The sequence below is a fragment of the Bos javanicus genome, chromosome 1 (genome assembly GCF_032452875.1).
Source record: "Bos javanicus breed banteng chromosome 1, ARS-OSU_banteng_1.0, whole genome shotgun sequence".
Taxonomy (NCBI): Eukaryota; Metazoa; Chordata; class Mammalia; order Artiodactyla; family Bovidae; genus Bos; species Bos javanicus.
In genome coordinates, this window is record NC_083868.1 from 77,837,561 (window position 1) to 77,864,751 (window position 27,191).

At 39.7% G+C, this 27,191-nt stretch overlaps 1 protein-coding gene across 6 annotated transcripts in view; it reads right to left on the bottom strand.

Moving 5' to 3' along the window:
- The window catches only part of TP63 (tumor protein p63), a 272,844-nt gene that overhangs the window by 181,523 nt on the left and 64,130 nt on the right, over positions 1-27,191 (bottom strand). The window lies entirely within an intron of this gene.

Below are 27,191 nucleotides of genomic sequence, written 5' to 3' on the forward strand. Positions count from 1 at the left end.
AATCCCAGGGATGGGGGAGCCTGGTGGGCTGCCGTCTCTGGGGTCGCACAGAGTCGGACACGACTGAAGTGACTTAGCAGCAGCAGCAGCAGCATACCATCATAGGAGGATATTTCCTTTGGGGTAACTCTTTCCTACACCTGGGTGCAGCTTTCCTACAGCTTCTAGACAGAGATTTTGAATTCTTCCATCTCATCTATGGCTCAAAAATTTTCCTCTGAGCCTAATCTATCCAGCCTGGAAGTGAAGAGAGGAGGAGAGAGGAGATAATGGGAGGGGAGGGAGAGGAGGGGAAGGGAAGGTTAGAGAGCAAGCAAAAGAAGATCCCATTTCCTGGTGGTTCAGTTGGTAAAGAATCTGCAATGCAGGAGACTCCGGTTCAATCTTAACCCCCTGGAGAAGGGAATGGCAACTCACTCCAGTATTTTTGCCTGGAGAATTCCATGGACAGAGGAGCCTGGAGGGCTACAGTCCATGGGGCTGCAAAGAGGTGCCCAAGACTGAGTGATTTACGCATTTAACTTTCACCGTAACCTTAGGATGTCTGAAAGTAGCATGCAACACTCCTGCTCATAGTGTATTGGTTAGAACAAAGTCACAAGGTCATATCTAACTTTAAGGAACTGGAACATATATTATGCCTAAATGGAAAATAATAACAGTTTGTTGGACACGGATAAAAAAACTTTTTCTTGGATTTTTTTTTCAGTTTTGGTTTTTAGATAGTACTCTTAAAAAATGTCTTTTACATAAATAAAGAGGTGTGTGAATATAAGTGTGTGTGTGTGTGTGTGTGTGTGTGTAAAACTGACTCATTAATTCTGAGAAGCATGCTGAAGGAAATCTTGGGCATTTATTTATCCCTTTCTCTCATATTCTCTCCCAAGAAACCAGTGCCCTCTCATTTTTTAAATTACTTTGGAAAGGTTTAAGGATGATCCTCAACCAATGGGAATCTACCAAAGACTGTGATATACATCAAGGAGAGAGAAAGACTTAAAAGAGAGGTCTCCAAGACACAAGTCACTTAAATAGCACTGAATTGTACAGAATTTCTAGGCAGTTGACCATAAACGTATGCCTTATTAAACCACTACCAAAGCAATATTTTTTTCTATACTTATCCTTTGATTGTTGCTATATCTACATTGTTCTCTGGTATATTCTACAGCTTAAACAATGAGCCTACGCTATTTTAAGGGACCAGAGCTGAGTTCCTAATCTTTTTGCATGTATCTCTGAAAGCTTTCAGGACAAGCAGAGCACTAGGGTTAGGATAAAACACTGGGGATATGACCACCCTTCACAAGGGCATGGCAGGGAAAAGATGAGCCCAGAACTTGAAGAGTGAACACTTAAAAGTTTAACAGTGCCTCTTCTACATCCCAACTTATGAAGGATCTATGTTATACATCTCTCTCAGATACACGTGCATAATTCCACTTACATGGTGTCTTTAATGTGCCTATAGGTAACAATGATATATCATTATCATGTGAACTGGAGAGTTGTTTACCCAGATTGCTTTTGGATTTCAGATGTGTCAAGCAAAAATGGGAACTATTAAAAGTATACTTTGTAGAGAATGAAGACTAGGCTTTACCCACTCTTTCCACAGTGGACAAAACATTTCACTTGATCAAATGTTTCTTAACTAGTGATCTGTAATGTCTTTCAAAAGGCTTAGAGATTAACTTGTACCTATTATATTATTACTGACTTGTTTATTAATATACTAAGCAATTGTATATGCTATGAAAGCATTACTCACAATTATGAAAAGGGGTAAAGATATTTTGAGGTAATATATACATAATATAATTAGCTTAGTTCAGTTCAGTCACTCAATCATGTCCAACTCTTTGTGACCCCATGGACTGCAAAATGCCAGGCTTCCCTATCCATCACCAAACTCCTGGAGCTTGCTCAAATTCACATCCAGTGAGTCGGTGATGCCATCCAACCATCTCGTCCTCTGTTGTCCCCTTCTCTTCCTGCCTTCAATCTTTCCCAGCATCAGGGTCTTTTCAAATGAGCCAGTTCTTTGGAGTTTCAGTTTCAGCATCAGTCCTTCCAATGAATATCCAGGACTGATTTCCTTTAGGATTGACTGGTTGGATCTCCTTGCAGTCCAAGGGACTCTCAAGAGTCTTCTCCAACACCACAGTTCAAAAGCATCAATTCTTCGGCACTCAGCTTTCTTTATAGTCCAACTCTCACATTCATTCATGACTACCGGAAAAACCACAGCTTTGACTAGACGGACCTTTGTCAGCAAAGTAATATCTCTGATTTTTAATATGCTGTCTAGGTTGGTCACAGTTTTTCTTCCAAGCAGCAAGCGTCTTTTAGTTTCATGGTTGCAGTCACCATCTGCAGTGATTTTGGAGACGCCCAAAAATAAAGTCTCTCACTGTTTCCATTGTTTCCCCATCTATTTGCCATGAAGTGATGGGACCACTAGATGCGATGAGCTTCATTTTTTGAATGTTGAGTTTTAAGCCAACTTTTTCACTCTCCTCTTTCACTTTCATCAAGAGGCTCTTTAGTTCTTCTTTGCTTTCTGCCATAAGGGTCGTGTCATCTGCATATCTGAGGTTATTGATATTTCTCCCAGCAGTCTTGATTCCAGCTTGTGCTTCATCAAGCCTGGCATTTCACATGATGTACTCTGAATATAAGTTAAGTAAGCAGGGTGACAATATACAACCTTGACATACTCCTTTCCCAATTTGGAACCAGTCTGTTGTTATATGAGGTATTTAATAATTGTCTCAGCCAATTAGCTCTATACAGGAAATTGTATATTATCTGTTCAACCTTGTTATTTATAAGATAGTATTTTTTGAAATATATTTATTTGTTTTATTGCAGTATTCAAAGTCTGATCCTTTCAAAAAAGGAACTAAATCAGGAATATGTGAAGCTTGACTCCTGAATCTGCCACTGGATCAGTTCATTGATGGCACAGCACAGTTAAGACATTCCCTAATGGTTTCATATGAAAGGGACTCACCTCAGGAGATGAGTGATTTATCTAGGCACTCAAGGGGAAAAAGAAAGGAATCAAAAGCTAGTCTTCTGTTCTGCTCAAAACCAGATGTTCATGCACAGATTGTTTACCCAAGCTCTGATCACCAGGCTCTGCCTCACTCGTTAGAACAAGTTAGAAGTCTGTTCATTCAGCAAATACTTACTGAGTGCCTATTACTTACCAGGCAGTGAATTAGGAGAAAATAAATCAAAGAGAAGAGAGAGCCCACAGAAACAGCTTGGGCTGGAGAAAGAGCAGCCATAAAACCCATATTAAGAGCTAGGTTTGTGCATCTCAATATATATCAGACCCTTAAGTCAAATAATCAATAATTCCAATACTGAATACTATCAATACTATTTCCTTATGCTGTGGTGGTTTGGGGAATTCTCAGACAAGCCTAGCTCTTTCTTAGAGCTGTAAGATGCAGCAATAATGCAGCCACTCAACACCCCTGAGTTTATTCATAGACCTGTTTCACTTCACATCTCAGATATCTTCAATGATCAAGTCTGAAGTCCAAACTTAAAGGAATGACTTTGAAGACACTTAATGATCTGACCCTAATCTCAACTCATAATAAAATATGATTCATCAGATCAGATCAGATCAGTCCCTCAGTCGTGTCCGACTCTTTGCGACCCCATGAATTGCAGCATGCCAGGCCTCCCTGTCCATCACCAACTCCCGGAGTTCACTCAGACTCACGTCCATCCAGTCAGTGATGCCATCCAGCCATCTCATCCTCTGTCGTCCCCTTCTCCTCTTGCCCCCAATCCCTCCCAGCATCAGAATCTTTTCCAATGAGTCAACTCTTTGCATGAGGTGGCCAAAGTACTGGAGTTTCAGCTTTAGCATCATTCCTTCCAAAGAAATCCCAGGGCTGATCTCCTTCAGAATGGACTGGTTGGATCTCCTTGCAGTCCAAGGGACTCTCAAGAGCCTTCTCCAACACCACAGTTCAAAAGCATCAATTCTTCGGTGCTCAGCCTTCTTCACAGTCCAACTCTCACATCCATACATGACCACAGGAAAAACCATAGCCTTGACTAGATGAACCTTTGTTGGCAAAGTAATGTCTCTGCTTTTCAAGAAGCTATCTAGGTTGGTCATAACTTTCCTTCCAAGGAGTAAGCGTCTTTTAATTTTATGGCTGCAGTCACCATCTGCAGTGATTTTGGAGCCCAGAAAAATAAAGTCTGACACTGTTTCCACTGTTTCCCCATATATTTCCCAGGAAGTGATGGGACCAGATGCCATGATCTTCGTTTTCTGAATGTTGAGCTTTAAGCCAACTTTTTCACTCTCCACTTTCACTTTCATCAAGAGGCTTTTAATTCCTCTTCACTTTCTGCCATAAGGGTGGTATCATCTGCTATCTGAGGTTATTGATATTTCTCCCGGCAATCTTGATTCCAGCTTTTGTTTCTTCCAGTCCAGCATTTCTCATGATGTACTCTACATATAAGTTAAATAAACAGGTTGACAATATACAGCCTTGACGTACTCCTTTTCCTATTTGGAACCAGTCTGTTGTTCCGTGTCCAGTTCTAACTGTTGCTTCCTGACCTGCATACAGATTTCTCAAGAGGCAGATCAGGTGGTCTGGTATTCCCATCTCTTTCAGAATTTTCCAGTTTATTGTGATCCACACAGTCAAAGCAAAAATATGATTCATATCCTAGTCTTAATTTTTGAAATAGTATTTGCATTTATGGTGTCTTTATTTGCTTACTCTTTCTTTCAATCAAGGATCTTCCCTGTAGCTCAAATGGTAAAGAATCTGCTTGCAATGCAGGAGATCTGGGTTTGATCAATGGGTCAGGAAGATCCTCTGGATAAGGGAATGGTAACCCACTCCAGTATTCTTGCCTGGAGAATCCCATGGACAGAGGAGCCTGGTGAGCTACAGTCCGTGGGGTCACAAAGAGTTGGACACAGCTGAATGACTAACACTACTACTACTTCTTTGAATCAAAAATACCATTCCAAATGTGTTTACTAATCAACAACCCAGCTAGTCTTTATATATCACCTCAAATGTAATGCTTCCTAAATGTTTCTTATTTCTCCCTGATCAAAATGAATCTGTCTTCCTCCATACTTCCATTGGAAACTGCTAGTTCTTGCTGAACTTCCTCTTGTGCAACAATTGCTTCCATGTCTATCTGCCTCTGTCCCTTGCAGTTGGAGACAAGGGCAATGTATTACTCTATCTCAATAACCAACGCTGTGCCTATTGTACTGTTCATCTAAGTATGTGCTCAGTGAATGCAATTAACTTGAATTGCTGTTTTTCTTGTCTAAGTTGGGTACTGAAACTCCCCAAAGGAAGATAGACTTAAGTTCTGCCTACCAGCTACTATTAATTTCTTACAGGGGCCTCCAGACCCTCTCTTCTTTGACCATTATCAGCCATCAACAACCATTATCAGTAACCTTCCATTAAAGAAGCTCCATAAGTCTGCCTGTCTCTCTCATATTCTTTATTCTAGCCCTAAGGGTCACAGATTCAAATGCCTATACATGCAAGCCACATAACATAAATGCAAGAATCCAGCTGGTATAAGATAAGATGAAGATGGATTTGATTGGAGACAAAATGCCCATATGAAGACAATTACATTATTATTTTTTAATTGCTAGATAAATAATACTGTTTGTATTATAATTCAATAACATAATGCTACCATTTAACACAGGGGAATAAGCCATTCTAATAATCCACTGAACTCCATTCTCTGTACCATTTTTTACTCATTTTTTTTTCTCCATTGGAAGTGCCTCCATTTTCATCTGCCCTTCAAAGTCTTGAGCCAGTGTTACCTCTCACTTGAAACATTTCTAATCCATCAAAGTAAAAGTTGCAATTTCCCCCATATATCCATTTCATCCTTTTTTAAAACCTCTAGTATACCACTCATCAGAGCTTCCCTCACACTAACCCTACCAGTATATATTAACCTTTTCTATTTATGTTGTCATCCTCTACTTCAGTCAGCACAGTGCTTTGCATACATCAACTCTCAATGTGTGTGTGTGTGTGTGTGTGTGTGTTAGTCACTCAGTCATGTCTGACTCTTTGTGATTCCATGGGCTGTGGCCCACCAGGCTCCTCTGTTCATGGAATTCTCCCGGCAAGAATACTGGTGTATGTGGGTTGCCATTCCCTTCTCCAGTGGATCTTCCTGATTCAGGGGTTGAACCTGGGTCTCCTGTGCTGCAGGTAGGTTCTTTACTGTCTGAGCCACCAGTGAAGCCCAACTCTCAATATACATTGTTGAATTAAGTCACATCCCTTTTATCCCTCCCCTGAGCAGTAGAAACAGGGTTCTTGGCCCTAAATCACATAAGGCAGGTTTCTGACAATCACTATACCTAAACTGTGAATGGGAAAATCTGTTTCAAATAATTAGGTAACGGTCCCTGATGCAACGGGATGACTAATGGCCATATGAATGTCAGAAGTCTTATCTCTGACAACACAAGGCCCATACCATGTTGCCTACAAGATATTTCAAATTCTCCAAGAGAACAGAGAGGCACTATCTTTGATGAATACACTCTTGATATTGAACTTAGTTCTTGGAGGGGGAGGAAGCAGTTTGGTGAATGTGCTGTTAAAACTCTAGGAACTTGGCAGCAGCCAGCAGCCAGGAATTCCCCCTGCTCTGCATTTTAACACTGCTGTGATTTGTAGACATCACTATTTAATGAAGCACACAGCTGTGCAAGAAGAGTAGGAGGTGGAGTTTGGCAATAAAGGGCCAGAAGGAAATCTGGCAATCCCTGTCATCTGGAATTTCCCTGTCAAGCCACCCCTCCTTCCATCAACCTCCAGTCCCTCTCTGAAATGACCATGTTAACTACACAAATAACCAAGCAGAGAAATGGCAGTGTAAGATCTGCCCTTTCATTCCTGTTTAGCAAGTATATTTTTGTTAAGTCCAGGAATTAGAGTTGGGCAAACCAGCAAGACAAAATAAGAAATGATCAAAATCTTCAGCTATAACTGTCACGGAAACATTGGGAGAAGCTAAAAAAGAAACTGCTTTGGGTAATATTATAAATTATTTCTTTTAATTAAATTAGCCCTGCCCTTTTCTATTTTAGCTATAAACAGAAGTTTCCAGCACAGTAATTTGAACTTTGAGAAACCTTGTGGTGTCCTGTAGAGCTGAGTTTTATAGTTAGGTTCAAATTCTTGTTCAAGACTTCATCAGTTGGGAGGCGTGGGCAAGGTATCTGGCCTTGCTGAGTTCTATTTTCCTCCTCTACAAAATGGGGATAATAGTATATAACAGTGGGGTTGTTAGGAGACTGATCTGAGAAAGTATATTTATAAAGACAAGTTAGTGTGTTTTCTCTTTTCCTTTTCTCCTTCATCACTTACCCCCAACACATACACACATTCCATGACTTAACAGTACAATGTAATTCTAGTGAAAAGTAGATACTTTTTAAAACATAATAGATTTAAGTAAGTACTTGGATATCTGGGTATCACACAATACATTCTTGCTGCTATTACTAAGTTAATGACATGAAAAGTGTCTCTATTTCAAGAATTCAAAGCAGTTATTGACATATATTTATTTTCAAAATATTTCTGCAAAGTATAAGCAAGGACACAGGCACCCATCACGTGAATAAAGAAAATGAGAATAAAGGTTAAGCTGTATGGCCAAATTCTTTACAGGAGAACTCTAATCCCTTAGAGTTAGGTAATCCCTTACTGTAGCTTTCCCTTTATGAAATTGTTCAAAGTATCCTCTGTTGGGTTATAAATCGAAGACAAGGCCAACGATCCACAGAAATATTTACTAAAGACACTGTAAATAAAAAAGCAGCTATAATGTTTAAATAAAGCAACAACAGCAATAAAAACCATGTTCTCACCACTATGTTTTCCATTAAGAGTTAATAATATAAGGCTATATTAAGTAAAGACTATTTTTAAATAAAGACAAAATTTTAACATTATACTTCAGTTTTATATTTTGTCTCTATAATGGAAAAAGAAAAAATTAAGACAAAAGAACGATAAAAGGTTAGAAAGAAATAATCTTGATGTTTGCTAAAGTCTTCTGAAGCAAAGCTATAACTATTTCATGAATTTAGCTCTTTGGAATAAAATGTCTATTTAGATTGATAGTAGGAAAATGTCATAATAATTTGTTATAAAAGCAAATTTAACTCCTACGAAAAAGGGGAAAGTAGTAGTTTATTTAATATTGTATCTTCCTGTTTTCCATAAAAGTCAAATATTAATTATTGTCTTAATCAGGAGAAGGCAATGGCACCCCACTCCAGTACTGTTGTCCAGAAAATCCCATGGATGGAGGAGCCTGCAGTCCATGGGATCGCTAAGAGTCAGACACGACTGAGCAACTTCACTATCACTTTCCACTTTCATGCACTGGAGAAGGAAATGGCAACCCACTCCAGTGTTCTTGCCTGGAGAATCCCATGGATGGAGAAGCCTGGTAGGCTGCAGTCCACGGGGTCACACAGAGTTGGACATGACTGAAGCGACTTAGCAGCAGCAGCAGCATTGTCTTAATCACATGAAAAATCTATGTTTCAGGTGAATTTTAAATCTAAATTATGTTCAAGATAAATAATGTACTGTGTTATAATGGATTAAAATGACATGAAGAAAAAAAAAAGGGCAGAACACTAAATAACTACATGAGAACATGTAACTACATCAGAGAACGTAATAAGACATACTGCAATAACTTACATATTGCATATGTGAGATGACTTCTTTTTCTAGGAACACAGGAAAAAAATAGTTGGCACTCTACAATTTCTTGAACAATGGAAAGATTCACAATCACTTTTATGTCCATATCTTTAAGCCATAAAGCAATTTGTGGGTAAAAATTCTATGAATAGTAATAGCATTTTTAAATACTCTAAGTGAATATTATCCCTTGCATATTATGCTCAGTTCAGTTCAGTCGTTTAGCTGTGTCCGACTCTTTGCAACACCATGAACTGCAGCATGCCAGGCCTCCCTGTCCATCACCATCTCCCGGAGTTCACTCAAACTCACATCCATCGAGTTGGTGATGCCATTCAGCCATCTCATCCTCTGTCATCCCCTTCTCCTCCTGCCCCCAATCCCTCCCAGCATCAGAGTCTTTTCCAATGAGTCAACTCTTTGCACCAGGTGGCCAAAGTACTGGAGTTTCAGCTTTAGTATCATTCCCTCCAAAGAATACCCAGGACTGATCTCCTTTAGAATGCACTGGTTGGATCTCCTTGCAGTCCAAGGGACTCTCAAGAATCTTCTCCAACACCACAGTTCAAAAGCATTAATTCTTTGGTGCTCAGCTTTCTTCACAGTCCAACTCTTACATCCATACATGACCACTGGAAGAACCATAGCCTTGACTAGATGAACCTTTGTTGGCAAAGTAATGTCTCTGCTTTTCAATATGCGACCTAGGTTGGTCATAACTGTCCTTCCAAGGAGTAAGCGTCTTTAATTTCATGGCTGCAATCACCATCTGCAGTGATTTTGGAGCCCCCCAAAATAAAGTCTGACACTGTTTCCACTGTTTCCCCATCTATTTCCCATGAAGTGATGGGACCGGATGCCATGATCTTCATTTTCTGATTATTGAGCTTTAAGCCAACCTTTTCACGCTCCTCTTTCACTTATATCAAGAGGCTTTTGAGTTCCTCTTCACTTTCTGCCATAAGGGTGGTGTCATCTGCATACCTAAGGTTATTGATATTTCTCCCAGCAATCTGATTCCAGCTTGTGCTTCTTCCAGTCCAGCGTTCCTCATGATGTACTCTGCATATAAGTTAAATAAGCAGAGTGACAATATATAACCTTGACGTACTCCTTTTCCTATTTGGAACCAGTCTGTTTTTCCATGTCCAGTTCTAACTGTTGCTTCCTGACCTGCATGGAGGTTTCTCAAGAGGCAGGTCAGGTGGTCTGGTATTCCCATCTCTTTCAGAATTTTCCAGTTTATTGTGATCCACACAGTCAAAGGCTTTGGCATAGTCAATAAAGCAGAAATAGATCTTTTTCTGAAACTCTCTTGCTTTTTCAATGATCCAGCAGATGTTGGCAATATGATCTCTGGTTCCTCTGCCTTTTCTAAAACCAGCTTGAATATCTGGAAGTTCACGGTTCACATATTGCTGAAGCCTGGCTTGGAGAATTTTGAGCATTACTTTACTAGTGTGTGAGATGAGTGCAATTGTGCAGCAGTTTGAGCATTCTTTGACATTGTGTTTCTTTAGGATTGGAATGAAAACTGACCGTTTTCAGTCCTATGGCCACTGCTGAGTTTTCCAAATTTGCTGGCATATTGAGTACAGCACTTTCACAGCATGATCTTTCAGGATTTGAAATAGCTCAACTGGAATTCCATCACCTCCACTAGCTTTGTTCGTAGTAATGCTTTCTAAGGCCCACCTGTCTTCACATTCCAGGATGTCTGGCTCTAGGTGAGTGATCACACCATCGTGATTATCTTGGTTGTGCTACTATCTAGCAATTTAAGCAATGTTCATTTTAGCCTGGTAAAATAGTGGACAATGAAAAAAATCAATGACTAGATCTCAAGTGTCAGTTGGACTTCAGGTTTTATGGCCCTAGCCAGCCTGCTCTAAATATTCTTGTATACATGGCCTTTAATAATTTGTTCATTTATGGTCAGAAAACATGCTTTAAAGATCTCCTTTTTGCCAGGCATTACTAGCTACTTTCACATACCATATCTCAGTAAGTATATGCCATTTGTATTTAGTCAGGCCAGAGAAAAAATTAATCAACCAAACTGAATGTTGTTATATGTCATGAGTCAGAGTTTAGATTTCTGTATAAAATGTACAAGTGGCAGAAACAAATATCAGATTCTAGCTAGTGAACAAAAGAGGAAATACAAAGGTAAATTGTGATTTCTTCTACACTTTTGTTCACAGAATAACAAATTGGTTTTCCTTAACCGAATATATTTCTCATGACTGCTATAACTGCTGAGAGATTATTTGTAGGTTCCAAATACGAAGTTCTAAGACAATATATATAGATATTTAAATTTAACCTTAGTAAATCATTTTTAAGTTCTACATAGTGTAAATCATCAATGCTCCTTCCAAAAAGTATTTATTAATCTCCTGATCAAAATCATGGAATCAGTTTAGTGGGCTGTGCTGTGCTAAGTCGCTCCAGTCATATCTGACTCACTGTGAGCCTATGGACTGTAGCCCACCAGGCTGCTCTGTATATGGGATGCTCCAGGGAAAGATACTGGAGTGGACTGCCACACCCTCTTTCAGAGGATCTTCCTGACCCAGGGATGGAACATGCATCTCTGTGTCCTGCATTAGCAGGTGGGTTCCTTACCACTTGCACCACCTGGGAAGCCCCATTCAGCAGGCTGCAGCTAGCTTAAGGAAAGGTGAGTGAGTGAGTGAAAGTTGCTTAGTTGTGTCTGACTCTTTGTGACCCCATGGACTATACAGTCCATGGAATTCTCTAGGCAAGAGTACTGGAGTAGGTAGCCTTTCCCTTCTCCAAGGGATCTTCCCAACCCAGGGATCAAACCCAAGTCTCCCACATTGCAGGCGGATTCTTTACCAGCTGAGCCACAAAGGAAGCCTTAAGGAAAGGTAGCGGGGCATGTAATAGATGACTCTGGAATAAATCACAATGGAACAAATGGAATAAATCACAATGGAACAAATGGAATATATCAGATCCCGCTGCATGTAGTATGGGTAAGTATGTGTCTATGTAAGTATACGTGTGTTCACAGTGCACATATGCTACCTAAACCACATATTTGTATTATTTCTAGTGATCAAAAATATTGGAAAGCTACTCTAATAAACCGGCGTCCCCAGTGGCTCAGTGGTGAAGAATCTGCCTACAGTTCAGGAGATGTGGGTTTGATCCCTGATTTGGGAAGATTTCCTGGGGAAGGAAATGGCAACCCACTCCAGTAATCTTCCTGAGAAAATCCCATGGACAGCAGAGCCTGGTGGGCTACAGTCTGTCAGGTCACAAAGAGTTTGACAGGAGAGAGCATGCATGCACTCTAAAGAATAGTTATGATCCACTTTTACTTAGCAATGAATTTCTACTTATATAAGTACAATATAACTTTTGAAAGTTTTAGATATAGGCTTTAAATATGCTTTACTGATTTTTTCAATTTAATTCTAATTGAAAGATAATTGTCATAAAACATTAATTATTTTCAGGTATAAAGCAATAATTTGATATTAATATATACTGAAAAATGATCAACACAGTAGGTCTAGTCATCATCCCGTCACTACATACTTACAGAATTTTTTTGTTTGTTTGTTTGTTTGTTTTAAGATTTACTCTCTTATCAACTTTCAAATATACAGTACAGTATTATTAACTATAGTTGCCATGCTATACATTCCAAACCCATGACCTATTTATTTATTTTATAACTATTTATTTTGTAACAGGAAGTTTGTACATTTTGACTCATTTCACTCCTTTTGTCCACCCCACCCTCCACTTCTAGTAACCACAGATCTGTTCTATGTATCTGAGAGCCTGTTTTATGTTTGTTTGCTTGCATGCTTTAGATTGTACAGCATTTGTCTTTCTTTGCCTGACTTATTTCTCTTAGCATACTGTGCTCAAAGTCCATCCGTGTTGTCACTAACAACAAGAGTCCACACTTTTTTATGGTTGAGTAATATTCCATTGTGTATGTGTGTGTGTGTGTTCTTTTTCCATCCACTAGTGGACACTTAGATTGTTTCTGTATCTTGACTATTTTAAATAATACTGCAACGACCATGGGAATGATGTATCTTTTTAAGTTAGTGTCTTCATTTTCTTTGAACAATATACATAATAGGAACTGTGGAATCATAGGTAGCTCTATTTTTAATTTTTTGAGGAATGTCCATACTGTTTTCCATATGGCTGCACCAGTTTATCTTCCCACCAACAGTGCAGAAGTCTTCCCTTGTCTCCACAGGCTCACTAATACTTGTTGCCTCTTATCTTTTTGATAATGGCCATTCTACAGGTGTGATATAATATCACATGGTTTTGATTTGCATTTCAGAATTTTAATTTATAGCATTAGTAGTTATAGTATTAGGATATTATATTCATATAATATATATGATATATATATATATATATATCATGATATGTATTCAGTTCAGTTCAGTTCAGTCGCTCAGTCGTGTCCGACTCTTTGTGACCCCATGAATTGCAGCACACCAGGCCTCCCTGTCCATCATCACCATCTCCCCGAGTTCACTCAAATTCACATCCATCGAGTTGGTGATGCCATCCAGCCATCTCATCCTCTGTCGTCCCCTTCTCCTCTTGCCCCTAATCCCTCCCAGCATCAGAGTCTTTTCCAATGAGTCAGCTCTAAGCATGAGGTGGCCAAAGTACTGGAGTTTCAGCTTTAGCATCATTTCTTCCAAAGAACACCCAGGACTGATCTCCTTTAGAATGGACTGGTTGGATCTCCTTGCAGTCCAAGGGACTCTCAAGAGTCTTCTCCAACACCACAGTTCAAAGGCATCAATTCTTTGGTGCTCAGCCTTCTTCACAGTCCAACTCTCACATCCATACATGACCACTGGAAAAACCATAGCCTTGACTAGACAGACCTTTGCTGGCAAAGTAATGTCTCTGCTTTTCAATATGCTATCTAGGTTGGTCATAACTTTCCTTCCAAGGAGTAAGCATCTTTTAATTTCATATATTATGAAATATATATATGGATATATAATATACTGGGTATATATTATGAAATATTATATTCATATTTATGCCTTTTAAAGATTAATCATTTTCTAGGGTAATAACCTAAATTTCAAATTAGTAGCATTCTGCCTAATAAGGTTTTACTATGAAATATAAAAAAGAGCAAAAGTTTGCATATGCTCTAACCATGAATGCATCCTTTCCCTCTGATATAACAAATCTACATCTGAGGCTATTTCCAAAGAAAAGTTTCCAAAATAAGGAAAATATATGAAAGTAGATAAATGATGACTACAGAATTGTTAATAATAGCAAAAAGTATATCTACAAAATGGAAATAGAGTTACAGATGTAGAAAGCAAACTTATGGTTACCAGGGGAAAACATGGGAGGGGATAAAATAGAAGACTGGCATTGACATATATACCCTACTGTCTATAAAATGGGCTCTCCTGGTAGCTCAGTCAGTCAGTTCAGTCAGTTCAGTCACTCAGTTGTGTCTGACTCTTTACAACCCCATGGAGTGCAACATGCCAGGCCTCCCTGTCCATTGCCAACTGCCGAAGTTTACTCAAACTCATGTGCATCAAGTCGGTGATGCCATCCAACCATCTCATCCTCTGTCATCCACTTCTCCTCCTGCCTTCAATCTTTCCCAGCATCAGGGTCTTTTCAAATGAGTTCTTTGCATCAGGTGGCCAAAGTATTGGAGTTTCAGCATCAGTCCTTCCAATGAATATTCAGGACTGATTTCCTTTAGGATGGACTGATTTCCTTTAGGATGGACTGGTTGGATCTCCTTGCAGTCCAAGGGACTCTCAAGGGTCTTCTCCAACACCACAGTTCAAAAGCATCAATTCTTTGGCGCTCAGCTTTCTCTACAGTCCAACTCTTACATCCGTATGTGACTACTGGAAAAATCATCGCTTTGACTAGACTGACTTTTGTCCTGCAGTGTAGTAGACTCAGGTTCAATCTGTGGGTCAGGAAGATCCCCTAGAGAAGGGAATGACAACCCATTCCAGAATTCTTGCCTGGCAAATCACAAGGACAGAGGAACCTGGTGGGCTATAGTCCACAGGGTTGCAAAGAATCAGACACAACTGAGCAACTAAGCATAGCATATATAACTTACCTAAAATCAATATAAAAGATTATTTTTTAGTATATATTAGTAAATCTACACAGCACATTAATATGCAGTCCTTAAAATGATTACTCTGAGGCAAATTCAGAAAAATGCATATGTGGTACATTTATGTAATACATTTTTATATGTGCTGTGATTACAGTGATTAAAATATTATACAAGCAGCAATCTGGATATCAGAAGGGACTAAGAAACTAGAAATGATTAATTTGCGGGAGTGATAAAACACAGAGGTATTTTAAAAAATTCTGTTTTTAGCTGATATTATAAACCTGTGCTATTAAATACTATCATAGTATATTTCTAAAATGCATCAGTGTTGACAACTATCAGCAGGTAAAATGCTTCATCCACATTATATATTGCTAAAATATAATGAAAGTGAGCTAGCAAGAGTTCTTTCAAGGAACCATAAGGAAACAAAATGAATTGAGACATTGCATGTGGTTGGAGGATCTTTTTGCATGTAGAAGAAATTATGCAGCTTGTGGAGGGTTTATTCCTCCTGGGTTTGGATGGCCTATGCAAGGTTTCTATCTTAGCAGCAGGGGTCTGCTACTGCTTTAGCAATGTTTCAAGTCCTCTCTCAGGCCCTCCCTTATTTATTAATCAAAGCTGGTGATGACCTATGTTCCAAGTGGTCTTAGAGAGCTTTACTTTTCACCTGGCTGATATGTAGGATCTAGGTAATCCTCTATCTGATATATAGGTACTGGATAGTTGAGAAGCACACCAGGATCAGATGTATGGCCGGATGTCACAGAAGCTAAAGTCCCACAGGCAGAAGATAGGAGGAGTCTCCAGGGCAAAAACCAGAGTTAAGGACTATGGTCACAGCAGCAAACATCCATTTTCTTGCCAAGATAATGTCTGTGATTCTCATCTTGTATGCAAAGGGGGAAGGTGGAGATGATACTAGGGGGTTAATTGTGACATAGTGCAAGATGATATAGCTTCTCAGGAGGCTCAGTGGTAAAGAATCTGCCTGCTAAAGCACGAGACTCAAGAGATGTGGGTTCGATCCCTGGATCAAGAAGATCCCTTGGAGTAGGAAATGGCAATCCACTCCAGTATTCTTTCCTGGAAAATTCCATGGACAGAGAGCCTGATGAGATACAGTCCAGGGGGTCGCATAGAGCTGGACACAACTGAGCCACTGTGTACACACACACACAGAGCATACACAATGACACAATGTGATATAGAGAGAATCTCTATTTAAAAAGCACATTTCAGAGCAAGGTGAGAGCAGTCCATTCCATGTAGACATAGGGTCTGAATGTGAAATATGGAATTAATGACTTATTCCTTAGTTCTGCAAGTCAGCCAAGCTTGCCTTCATTTCAGATCTCCTAGGCCCTGAAGTGTCATAGCTACTGTGAAAGGGCTGTTGGCATGGTTAATCCACAGCTAACTGATATGCTCTCCCTAATATGAACAAACTCAAGTGGCAAGTGGATCTCATTTTAGGTCTAAACCAGTGTTCCTTTACACTTTTTTTTTTAATTTAAATTTATTTATTTTAATTGGAGGCTAATTACTTTACAATATTGTATTGGTTTTGCCATACATCAACATGAATCCGCCACAGGTGTACACGTGTTCCCTATCCTGAATCCCCCTCCCACCTCCCTCCCCCTACTGTCCCTCTGGGTCATCCCAGTGCACCAGCCCCAAGCATCCTGTATCCTGCCTCAAACCTGGACTGGCGATTCGTTTCTTATATGATATTATACATGTTTCAATGCCATTCTCTCAAATGATCCCACCCTCTCCCTCTCCCACAGAGTCCAAAAAACTGTTCTATACATTTGTGTTTCTTTTGCTGTCTTGCATACAGGGTTATTGTTACCATCTTTCTAAATTCCATATATATGCGTTAGTATATGCAGGTCAGGAAGCAACAGTTAGAACTGGACATGAAACACCAGACTGGTTCCAAATAGGAGAAGGAGTACGTCAAGGCTGTATATTGTCACCCTGCTTATTTAACTTATATGCAGAGTACATAATGAGAAACGCCGGACTGGAAGCACAAGCTGGAATCAAGATTGCTGGGAGAAATATAAATAACGTCAGATACGCAGATGACACCACCCTTATGGCAGAAAGTGAAGAGGAACTAAAAAGCCTCTTGATGAAAGTGAAAGAGGAGCGTGAAAAGGTTGGCTTAAAGCTCAACAATCAGAAAACTAAGATCATGGCATCCGGTCCCATCACTTCATGGGAAATAGATGGGGAAACAGTGTTTATTTTCTATTTTTTATTTCAGACTTTATTTTTTGGGGTTCCAAAATCACTGCAGATGGTGACTGCAGCCATGAAATTAAAAGACACTTACTCCTTGGAAGGAAAGTTATGACCAACCTAGATAGCATATTCAAAAGCAGAGACATTACTTTGCCAACAAAGGTTTGTCTAGTCAAGGCTATGGTTTTTCCTGTGGTCATGTATGGATGTGAGAGTTGGACTGTGAAGAAGACTGAGCACCGAAGAATTGATGCTTTTGAACTGTGGTGTTGGAGAAGACTCTTGAGAGTCCCTTGGACTGCAAGGAGATCCAACCAGTCCATTCTGAAGGAGATCAGCCCTGGGATTTCTTTGGAAGGAATGATGCTAAAGCTGAAACTCCAGTACTTTGGCCACCTGATGCGAAGAGTTGACTCATTGGAAAAGACTCTGATGCTGGGAGGGATTGGGGGCAGGAGGAGAAGGGGATGACAGAGGATGAGATGGCTGGATGGCATCACTGACTCGACGGATGTGAGTCTGAGTGAACTCCGGGAATTGGTGATGGACAGGGACACCTGGCGTGCAGCGATTCATGGGATCGCAAAGAGTCAGACATGACTGAGTGACTGAACTGAACTGAACTGATACTGTATTGGTGTTTTTCTTTCTGGCTTACTTCACTCTGTATAATCGGCTCCAGTTTCATCCACCTCATTAGAACTGATTCAAATGTATTCTTTTTAATGGCTGAGTAATACTCCATTGTGTATATGTACCATTGCTTTATTATCCATTCATCTGCTGATGGACATCTAGGTTGCTTCCATGTCCTGGCTATTATAAACAGTGCTGCGATGAACATTGGGGTACATGTGTCTCTTTCAATTCTGGTTTCCTCGGTATGTATGCCCAGCAATGGGATTGTTTTTTGACATATAAAAATTCTTTCACACACCTGGAATATCCAATATACCCCCCCCCAGGAGGATTTTCCTTTACCCAGAGTCTTGAAAGCAATAGGTTCTTTTTTCATTTTCCAAGTATGATACCCTATCTTATATTAAATCTGATTTTATGAACTCTACATGCTCTCCAGGCTTACTAGAGGTTCTGATTCAAGTTGAGAGTGGGAGGCACGATCTCTCCAGGTCAGAAAAGCAATTCTGTGTTAAAGTGAAACTTCAGTTACGGAAATTATATGTGTTAGGTGACACGAACTGTGAGCTAAGAATGAAAAACAAAACCAGAATGCTGGAGTAAAAATGTGTATCAGATGAGATCATATCAGATTAGTCACTCAGTCGTGTCCGACTCTTTGCGACCCCATGAATCGCAGCACGCCAGGCCTCCCTGTCCATCACCAACTCCCGGAGTTCACTGAGACTAACGTCCATTGAGTCAGTGATTCCATCCAGCCATCTCATCCTCTGTCGTCCCCTTCTCCTCTTGCCCCCAATCCCTCCCAGCATCAGAGTCTTTTCCAATGAGTCAACTCTTCGTATCAGGTGGCCAAAGTACTGGAGTTTCAGCTTCAGCATCATTCCTTCCAAAGAAATCCCAGGGCTGATCTCCTTCAGAATGGACTGGTTGGATCTCCTTGCAGTCCAAGGGACTCTCAAGAGTCTTCTCCAACACCACAGTTCAAAAGCATCAATTCTTTGGTGCTCAGCCTTCTTCACAGTCCAACTCTCACATCCATACATGACCACAGGAAAAACCATAGCCTTGACTAGACAAACCTTTGTTGGCAAAGTAATGTCTCTGCTTTTGAATATGCTATCTAGGTTGGTCATAACTTTCCTTCCAAGGAGTAAGTGTCTTTTAATTTCATGGCTGCAGTCACCATCTGTAGTGATTTTGGAGCCCAGAAAAATAAAGTCTGACACTGTTTTCACTGTTTCCCCATCTATTTCCCATGAAGTGATGGGACCTGATGCCATGATCTTCGTTTTCTGAATGTTCTAGACCGTTCAGGTATGACCTAAATCAAATCCCTTATGATTATACAGTGGAAGTGAGAAATAGATTTAAGGGACTAGATCTGATAGATAGAGTGCCTGATGAACTATGGAATTAGGTTCGTGACATTGTACAGGAGACAGGGATCAAGACCATCCCCATGGAAAATGCAAAAAACCAAAATGGCTGTCTGGGGAGGCCTTACAAATAGCTGTGAAAAGAACAGAAGTGAAAAGCAAAGGAGAAAAGGAAAGATATAAGCATCTGAATGCAGAGTTCCAAAGAATAGCAAGAAGAGATAAGAAAGCCTTCCTCAGTGATCAATGCAAAGAAATAGAGGAAAACTACAGAATGGGAAAGACTAGGGATCTCTTCAAGAAAATCAGAGATACCAAGGGAACATTTCATGCAAAGATGGGCTCGATAAAGGACAGAAATGGTATGGACCTAACAGAAGCAGAAGATATTAAGAAGAGATGGCAAGAATACACAGAAGAACTGTACAAAAAAGATCTTCACAACCCAGATAATCACAATGGTGTGATCACTGACCTAGAGCCAGACATCCTGGAATGTGAAGTCAAGTGGGCCCTAGAAAGCGTCACTATAAACAAAGCTAGTGGAGGTGATGGAATGCCAGTTGAGCTATTCCAAATCCTGAAAGATGATGCTGTGAAAGTGCTGCACTCAATATGTCAGCAAATTTGGAAAACTCAGCAGTGGCCACAGGACTGGAAAAGGTCAGTTTTCATTCCAATCCCAAAGAAAGGCAGTGCCAAAGAATGCTCAAACTACCGTACAATTGCACTCATCTCACATGCTAGTAAAGTAATGCTCAAAATTCTCCAAGCCAGGCTTCAGCAATATGTGAACTGTGAACTTCCTGATGTTCAAGCTGGTTTTAGAAAAGGCAGAGGAACCAGAGATCAAATTGCCAACATCCGCTGGATCATGGAAAAAGCAAAAGAGAGTTCCAGAAAAACATCTATTTCTGCTTTATTGACTATGCCAAAGCCTTTGACTGTGTGGATCACAATAAACTGTGGAAAATTCTGAAAGAGATGGGAATACCAGAGCACCTGATCTACCTCTTGAGAAATTTGTATGCAGGTCAGGAAGCAACAGTTAGAACTGGACATGGAACAACAGACTGGTTCCAAATAGGAAAAGGAGTACGTCAAGGCTGTATATTGTCACCCTGTTTATTTAACTTATATGCAGAGTACATCATGAGAAACGCTGGACTGGAAGAAACACAAGCTGGAATCAAGATTGCCAGGAGAAATCTCAATAACCTCAGATATGCAGATGATACCACCCTTATGGCAGAAAGTGAAGAGGAACGAAAAAGCCTCTTGATGAAAGTGAAAGTGGAGAGAAAATATATATATATTTTATATAAACATATTAAATGTATATAAATATATGTGCGTGTATGTGTATGCTTAGTTGTGACTGACTGTGACCCTATGGACTGTAGCCCACCAGGCTCTTCTGTCCATGGTATTATCCAGGCAAGAATACTGTAGTGGGTTGCCATTTCCTCTTTCAGGGGATCTTCCCAACCCAGGGATTGAAACCCCATCACCTGTATCTCCTGCATTAGCAGGAGGATTCTTTACCACTAAGCCACTGGGAAAGCCCATAAATATATGTATGTCTTATAAATAAGTATATATTTATTATTTCTTATTATAAAAATAAGTATATATTTATTATAATAAATATATGACAGAAAAACATACACATATATACACATAAATAAATACATATGACAAAAATTTCTATGAGATCAAGACAGTCATTTCCTCTATAGGAAAGTATACAAATGTTAAAATGATTCCATTTGTTTCACTGAAATATGCCACCTAAGTCACCAAATAGTCACCTAAGTGTTTAATCTTTAAATTGATATGGGGAGGTTGTGCAGAAGGGATATGTCTGAGAATTGAGAATTATTAATAATTTTGGCTTAAGCTGTGAAATGTACATATAAGCTAAATATATATATATACATATAAGCTTATATATAACAATATGCCACTGCACAGGCTCCACCCTAGACTCGGTAAATCAGAATCTGTAGGTGTTAGGTCAGGACATTAGCAGTTTTCACAACTCCCCAGGCAATTCTAATGTGTAGCCAAGGATGGGAACTTTCTAGGTTAACAGGCTACAGAATGTTAGAGGGCAAAGGGCCTTCGAGATAACCTTTTCCATCTGTGCTTCTTTCTCCACTCCCATCAATAATAGTAGTTCAGCTTGTATTTATTTGTTGTCTTTGCTTCCTAGTAAATTTTCATTTGAAAAAAAATTCAGAATTAAAAAGGAAGGAAGATTAAAAAAAAAAAAAAAAAACAGACCAACTAGCCATGGCTTTTCTTCAAAAATCAAATTGAGACCCCCGCTCCAACCAGAGGAATACTTCTTTGTCTTAGGTTGCAGTGGTCTAAGTGAGAGCAAATCCAGTTTATTCCCTGGTCATAGGGTTTTTTCTGCTTCCAAGGAGTGCTTTTCTGTTACTCCTCTGCTTCAGTAGAAATAGTCAGAAATTCTTAAACCAATTACCTAGAAATGATGATACTACTCTTGTGGTATTGATATTCTTATTACAAGGTGAAGCTCCAATACTTTGGCCACCTGATGTGAAAAAGACAACTTATTGGGAAAGATAGAAGGCAGGAAGAGAAGGGGACAACAGAGGACGAGATGGTTGGATGGCATCACCAACTCAATGGACAAGAGTTTGAGCAAGCCCCAGGAAATGGTGAAAGACAGGGAAGCCTGGCGTACTGCAGTCTGTGGGGTCGCAGAGAGTCGGACACTACTGAGCGACTGAACAACAACAATTACAAATTAGGATATCACCATATAGAATCATTTTATGGATGATTCATTTTTGATATAATATTGATTATTTGGAGATATTTTTCATACATACTGAGACATATAACATATTTTTTTGATTCCTGGCCTCCTCTTTTCTGATCTTAAAGCCTTAAAAACAACAGTCACTCAAATTTTCTAAAGTAATAAAATTCTACTATTGGAGAATATTTTTTGAGAAACTGAGATAGCTAAATACCTCTATTTTCTTCAGCTTAAACTTGTTCACCAAACTTATTACTGTACATTAGACACTGTGCATTATTAGCCTTTAGTACCAATTAACCCTTACACCATCCCCGTGAGATTGGTGCTATTATTATCATCCCTATTTTACATATGAGGAAACTGAAGCTTGGAGTGGTTAGACAACTGACCTGAAGAACACACCCAGAAAGTGACAGAGCTGAGAATGAATGCATTCTTTATACCAAAGTCCATGCCCTTGAGTCTTTCCTATATACCTTCCCAGACAGCTTGCGAGTAGAAAAATCTGGACTGTCAATCACGAAATAACATTTGTAATGACCACATTTTATATATAAAAACCTGATGCCAATGTGGACAGTTCTTGAGAAAAGTCATACAGCTGGATAAATGTAAATCTAAAAATCATGATATTTTATAAATATTTGGGACGGTAGAGTTCCATAAGTTTTATATTTTTCCTCCCAAAGGAAAATGTCACTCCAAGGAATTTTTCTAGCTGCATGGATTTATCGAAACTTATACAGCTTCCATGGGGGAGGGATTTGAACCTATTTTATTCATTTTACTTTCAAAAATGGTTTTTAAAAACATGTTTAATGTTTCAAAAATGTTTTTTTAAAAACATGTTTTAATGTTTCAAAAAGGGTTTTTAAAAAAATTTAAGTATTTTCCAAGTGCCAACTTTGTAATAAATTCCAAGGAAACAAAATTCAATGATAGTGCCAGAAATGCAAAGGTTATGTACAATACAACGGGACACACAATACTCATTCAACTGAGAAATATTTACTGAATGATTCCATACTAGGTCCTGAGGAACTAGAGCTCTGGACCAAAGAGATCTGTCCCTCCTTACAATTATGGTCTGGTGAGGAGACAGACATCAGTCAGACCCAGCAACATTCATAGAACTCTGACAAGTACAAGAAGAAAGGAATAGAAGACAAAAAACATGCATTAGAGGGACCTGAACCTGATCAAGATATCTCTCTAAGGGACAATTAAAACTGGCATCTGAAACATGGGGAGGTGTTATGTATATGTTGGGCTATCTAGAAAGCTAAAGAGACCATTTTTTAAGTGGTGGGTGATTTCACAGGGGAAATCATGGGAACCGAGGTTTTCAAAGTTAATTCAATATTGCCACATAGAGAACCGGAAGATGAACATTCTGGGGAAAAAACAGCATGAGTCAAAATGACCTCATCACTTAACCTTTTAAGTGAGAGCAAGATAGAAACTCACACATATGCATCCACGGATGACATACTCTGGCACCCTGACCACCTTCTTTTGTCCCCACTGTAGCTCTTCTTTTTTCCAGCCTACTGGACAGGACTAGCTTAAGCTGTAAGTAAAATCTGGTTGGTAAGTAGAAAGAGGACACGTGGCTTGGCTGTCCAAATATGAACCCAGAGAAATGTTCTCCAGGACAGGTAACAACAGAGTGACTTTAATTCACACTGAAGTGTAAGTGATAGCTAGTAGGTTCCTATCAGTGAGTAAACTTTTGTTAGAGATCTTGAGGTTATCTCATTAATTGCAGTCCCTCCATTAGAGGTCAGAATGAAGTTACAAATTGCGTGTAAATTGTTCTGCCAAAAACTGACTTACCTAACTCAGGATAAGTCACGAACACTTTCTGAACCTCTGCTTATTTTTCTTTTGAGAAAGAAGTGCTAGTAGCAGAACTCTTAATTTTACTATGAATCATTGATGACTGTGTGACAAAACATAGAATTCCTGGCTCTTCTCTGCTTAGGATTTAAGGAGCTGGATTTTGAAAACTACTTTTATTTAAAGCTTTAAAAACCCTGCTCTCTCCCATTTCTTTGAATCTCATCACATGCTAACACTACTGAGACAGGGAGCAACGTGCCTATTCTTTTCCTTTTCATACAGACAGAACTTTGAATTGGGCCTCATGAAATAGCCATGGTGAAAAGGGCTTATGGACAAGAGATAGGCTTTGGAGTCAGGCCTGGTTCTAATTCTGGCAGCACCACTCACTAGAGGGTTGGAGAAAAAGTTACTGAACTTCACCGATTCTAGTGTGTCTTATCTGCAAAGCGAAAATGACAATAATACCCACTTTGTAGATTTCAAGGGGCTGAAATGTGAAAATACATATGGAGCACATAAACGGTGCCTGGAACACATTGCCTGAGTCAGTGCTCAACACCTGTTGTTAATGATATGATCTGTTAATTTCCAACTATTCTTTATACATATATTATTTCTAATAATATCAGCAAAACTTCAAGATAGAAATAATTCAGTGCACTTTACAAAGGAGGAAAAAGGAACATGAAAGAAGTTTATTGTTTCCCAAGATCACAGTTCCAATGAAAGAGCAAAGATTCAAATGAAAGTCTGTGCTTTTTGCTCTACTCAATCCTGATTCTGTGCTGAGTTAAAAACAGAGTAACAGTCATAGCAACCCCAACTGCTCTGCCTCATCTGTCTCCTTTTGCTCTTTCCATGTGACATCTGTCCTGCTCCTTATACCCTTGGCATGGCTTGGGCTGGTTGCCTTGGGATCCAGGCAAGGGAGAAAGTTTTGTGGAATGTATTGTTGGAGTCCTACTTATCTTCTGAATGAGTAAAGAATTTAAGGCCCTAGGGAAGAGGCGGTTTACCAATGAAATCTCTCCTCAATAAGTCAAGAAACAATGGAGAGATAATCTATGACAGCCAGTAAAAAAGCTCCCTAATGCTCTGAAGTCCCAGAGAGGCCCCTGGAGGGTTTCAAATCTGAATCATTTTGAATGAGAAGGAAGTTGGTTTCAAGTGAACTTTTGGGAAAGTTGAAATTCATTGTCAATAAATCTTCCCTATAGTTTCTGTCTGATGTTTAACATTCAGTTAAAACCTTTAATTCTTCAAGGGAAATTACTAAAACAACAAGCAGCCCTTTGGAAGCTTAGTAACCAAACCGCTAATGCAGCTTCAGATCCAAGGAACCCCCAAAGATCGTTTCAACAGGACTAATCCTCAAGCATAGGTCCCCCAGGATAATTTGAGGAGAGTTCTTTGGCCAAAGCTATACTATGAGGGATGCTCCATAAAATAATACATCACAGTTAGGAATTTCAAGCCTCCCAAGAGGTTACCCACTTACTCAGCTAATTAAGGGTAAATCCTGCATGTGGTGTTGATCTGTATGGGAAAAGAAGAAAAAGAAAACAAAGAAACCCTAGCATCAAATCAAGAGAGGTTTTTCTGCCAGGCAGTATTAACCTTGCTTTGCAAAAAAGGAAAATGAGTATAGAGACTATGAGCAACCCAACCAATTTTATTATCTAGTAAATGACAGAAAAGGGATTGAGGCTTCCTATGGGCAAGCTCAAGTCTAGCCATTGTTCCATTGGGCCTTGTGAACTTGTGAATTCTTTTTAATTTTAAAATATTTTTATCCTCCATAGATGTAAACAGTATCCAAATAATCACTGTTTTGTATTACTCCACATTACCTGCTCAGCTTAAAATTTATACATATCCTTCAGATCAGATCAGATCAGTCACTCAGTCCTGTCCGACTCTTTGCGACCCCATGAATCGCAGCACGCCAGGCCTCCCTGTCCATCACCAACTCCCGGAGTTCACCCAGACTCACGTCCATCGAGTCAGTGATGCCATCCAGCCATCTCATCCTCTGTCGTCCCCTTCTCCTCCTGCCCCCAATCCCTCCCAGCATCAGAGTCTTTTCCAATGAGTCAACTCCTTGCATGAGGTGGCCAAAGTACTGGAGTTTCAGCTTTAGCATCATTCCCTCCAAAGAAATCCCAGGGCTGATCTCCTTCAGAATGGACTGGTTGGATCTCCTTGCAGTCCAAGGGACTCTCAAGAGTCTTCTCCAACACCACAGTTCAAAAGCATCAATTCTTCGGTGCTCAGCCTTCCTCACAGTCCAACTCTCACCTCCATACATGACCACAGGAAAAACCATAGCCTTGACTAGACAAACCTTTGTTGGCAAAGTAATGTCTCTGCTTTTGAATATGCTATCTAGGTTGGTCATAACTTTCCTTCCAAGAAGTAAGCGTCGTTTAATTTCATGGCTGCAGTCACCATCTGCAGTGATTTTGGAGCCCCCAAAAATAAAGTCTGCCACTGTTTCCACTGTTCCCCATCTATTTCCCATGAAGTGATGGGACCGGATGCCATGATCTTCGTTTTCTGAATGTTGAGCTTTAAGCCAACTTTTTCACTCTCCTCTTTCATTTTCATCAAGAGGCTTTTGAGTTCCTCTTCACTTTCTGCCATAAGGGTGATGTCATCTGCATATCTGAGGTTATTGAGATTTCTCCCGGTAATCTTGATTCCAGCTTGTGTTTCTTCCAGTCCAGCGTTTCTCATGATGTACTCTGCATACAAGTTAAATAAGCAGGGGGACAATATACAGTCTTGACGTACTCCTTTTCCTATTTGGAACCAGTCTGTTTTTCCATGTCCAGTTCTAACTGTTGCTTCCTGACCTGCATACAGATTTCTCAAGAGGCAGATCAGGTGGTCTGGTATTCCCATCTCTTTCAGAATTTCCCACAGTTTATTGTGATCCACACAGTCAATAAAGCATAGTCAATAAAGCAGAAATAGATGTTTTTCTGGAACTCTCTTGCTTTTTCCATGATCCAGCGGATGTTGGCAATTTGATCTCTGGTTCCTCTGCCTTTTCTAAAACCAGCTTGAACATCAGGAAGTTGACAGTTCACATATTGCTGAAGCCTGGCTTGGAGAATTTTGAGCATTACTTTACTAGCGTGTGAGATGAGTGCAATTGTGCGGTAGTTTGAGCATTCTTTGGCACTGCCTTTCTTTGGGATTGGAATGAAAACTGACCTTTTCCAGTCCTGTGGCCACTGCTGAGTTTTCCAAATTTGCTGGCATATTGGGTGCAGCACTTTCACAGCATCATCTTTCAGGATTTGGAATAGCTCAACTGGAATTCTGTCACCTCCACTAGCTTT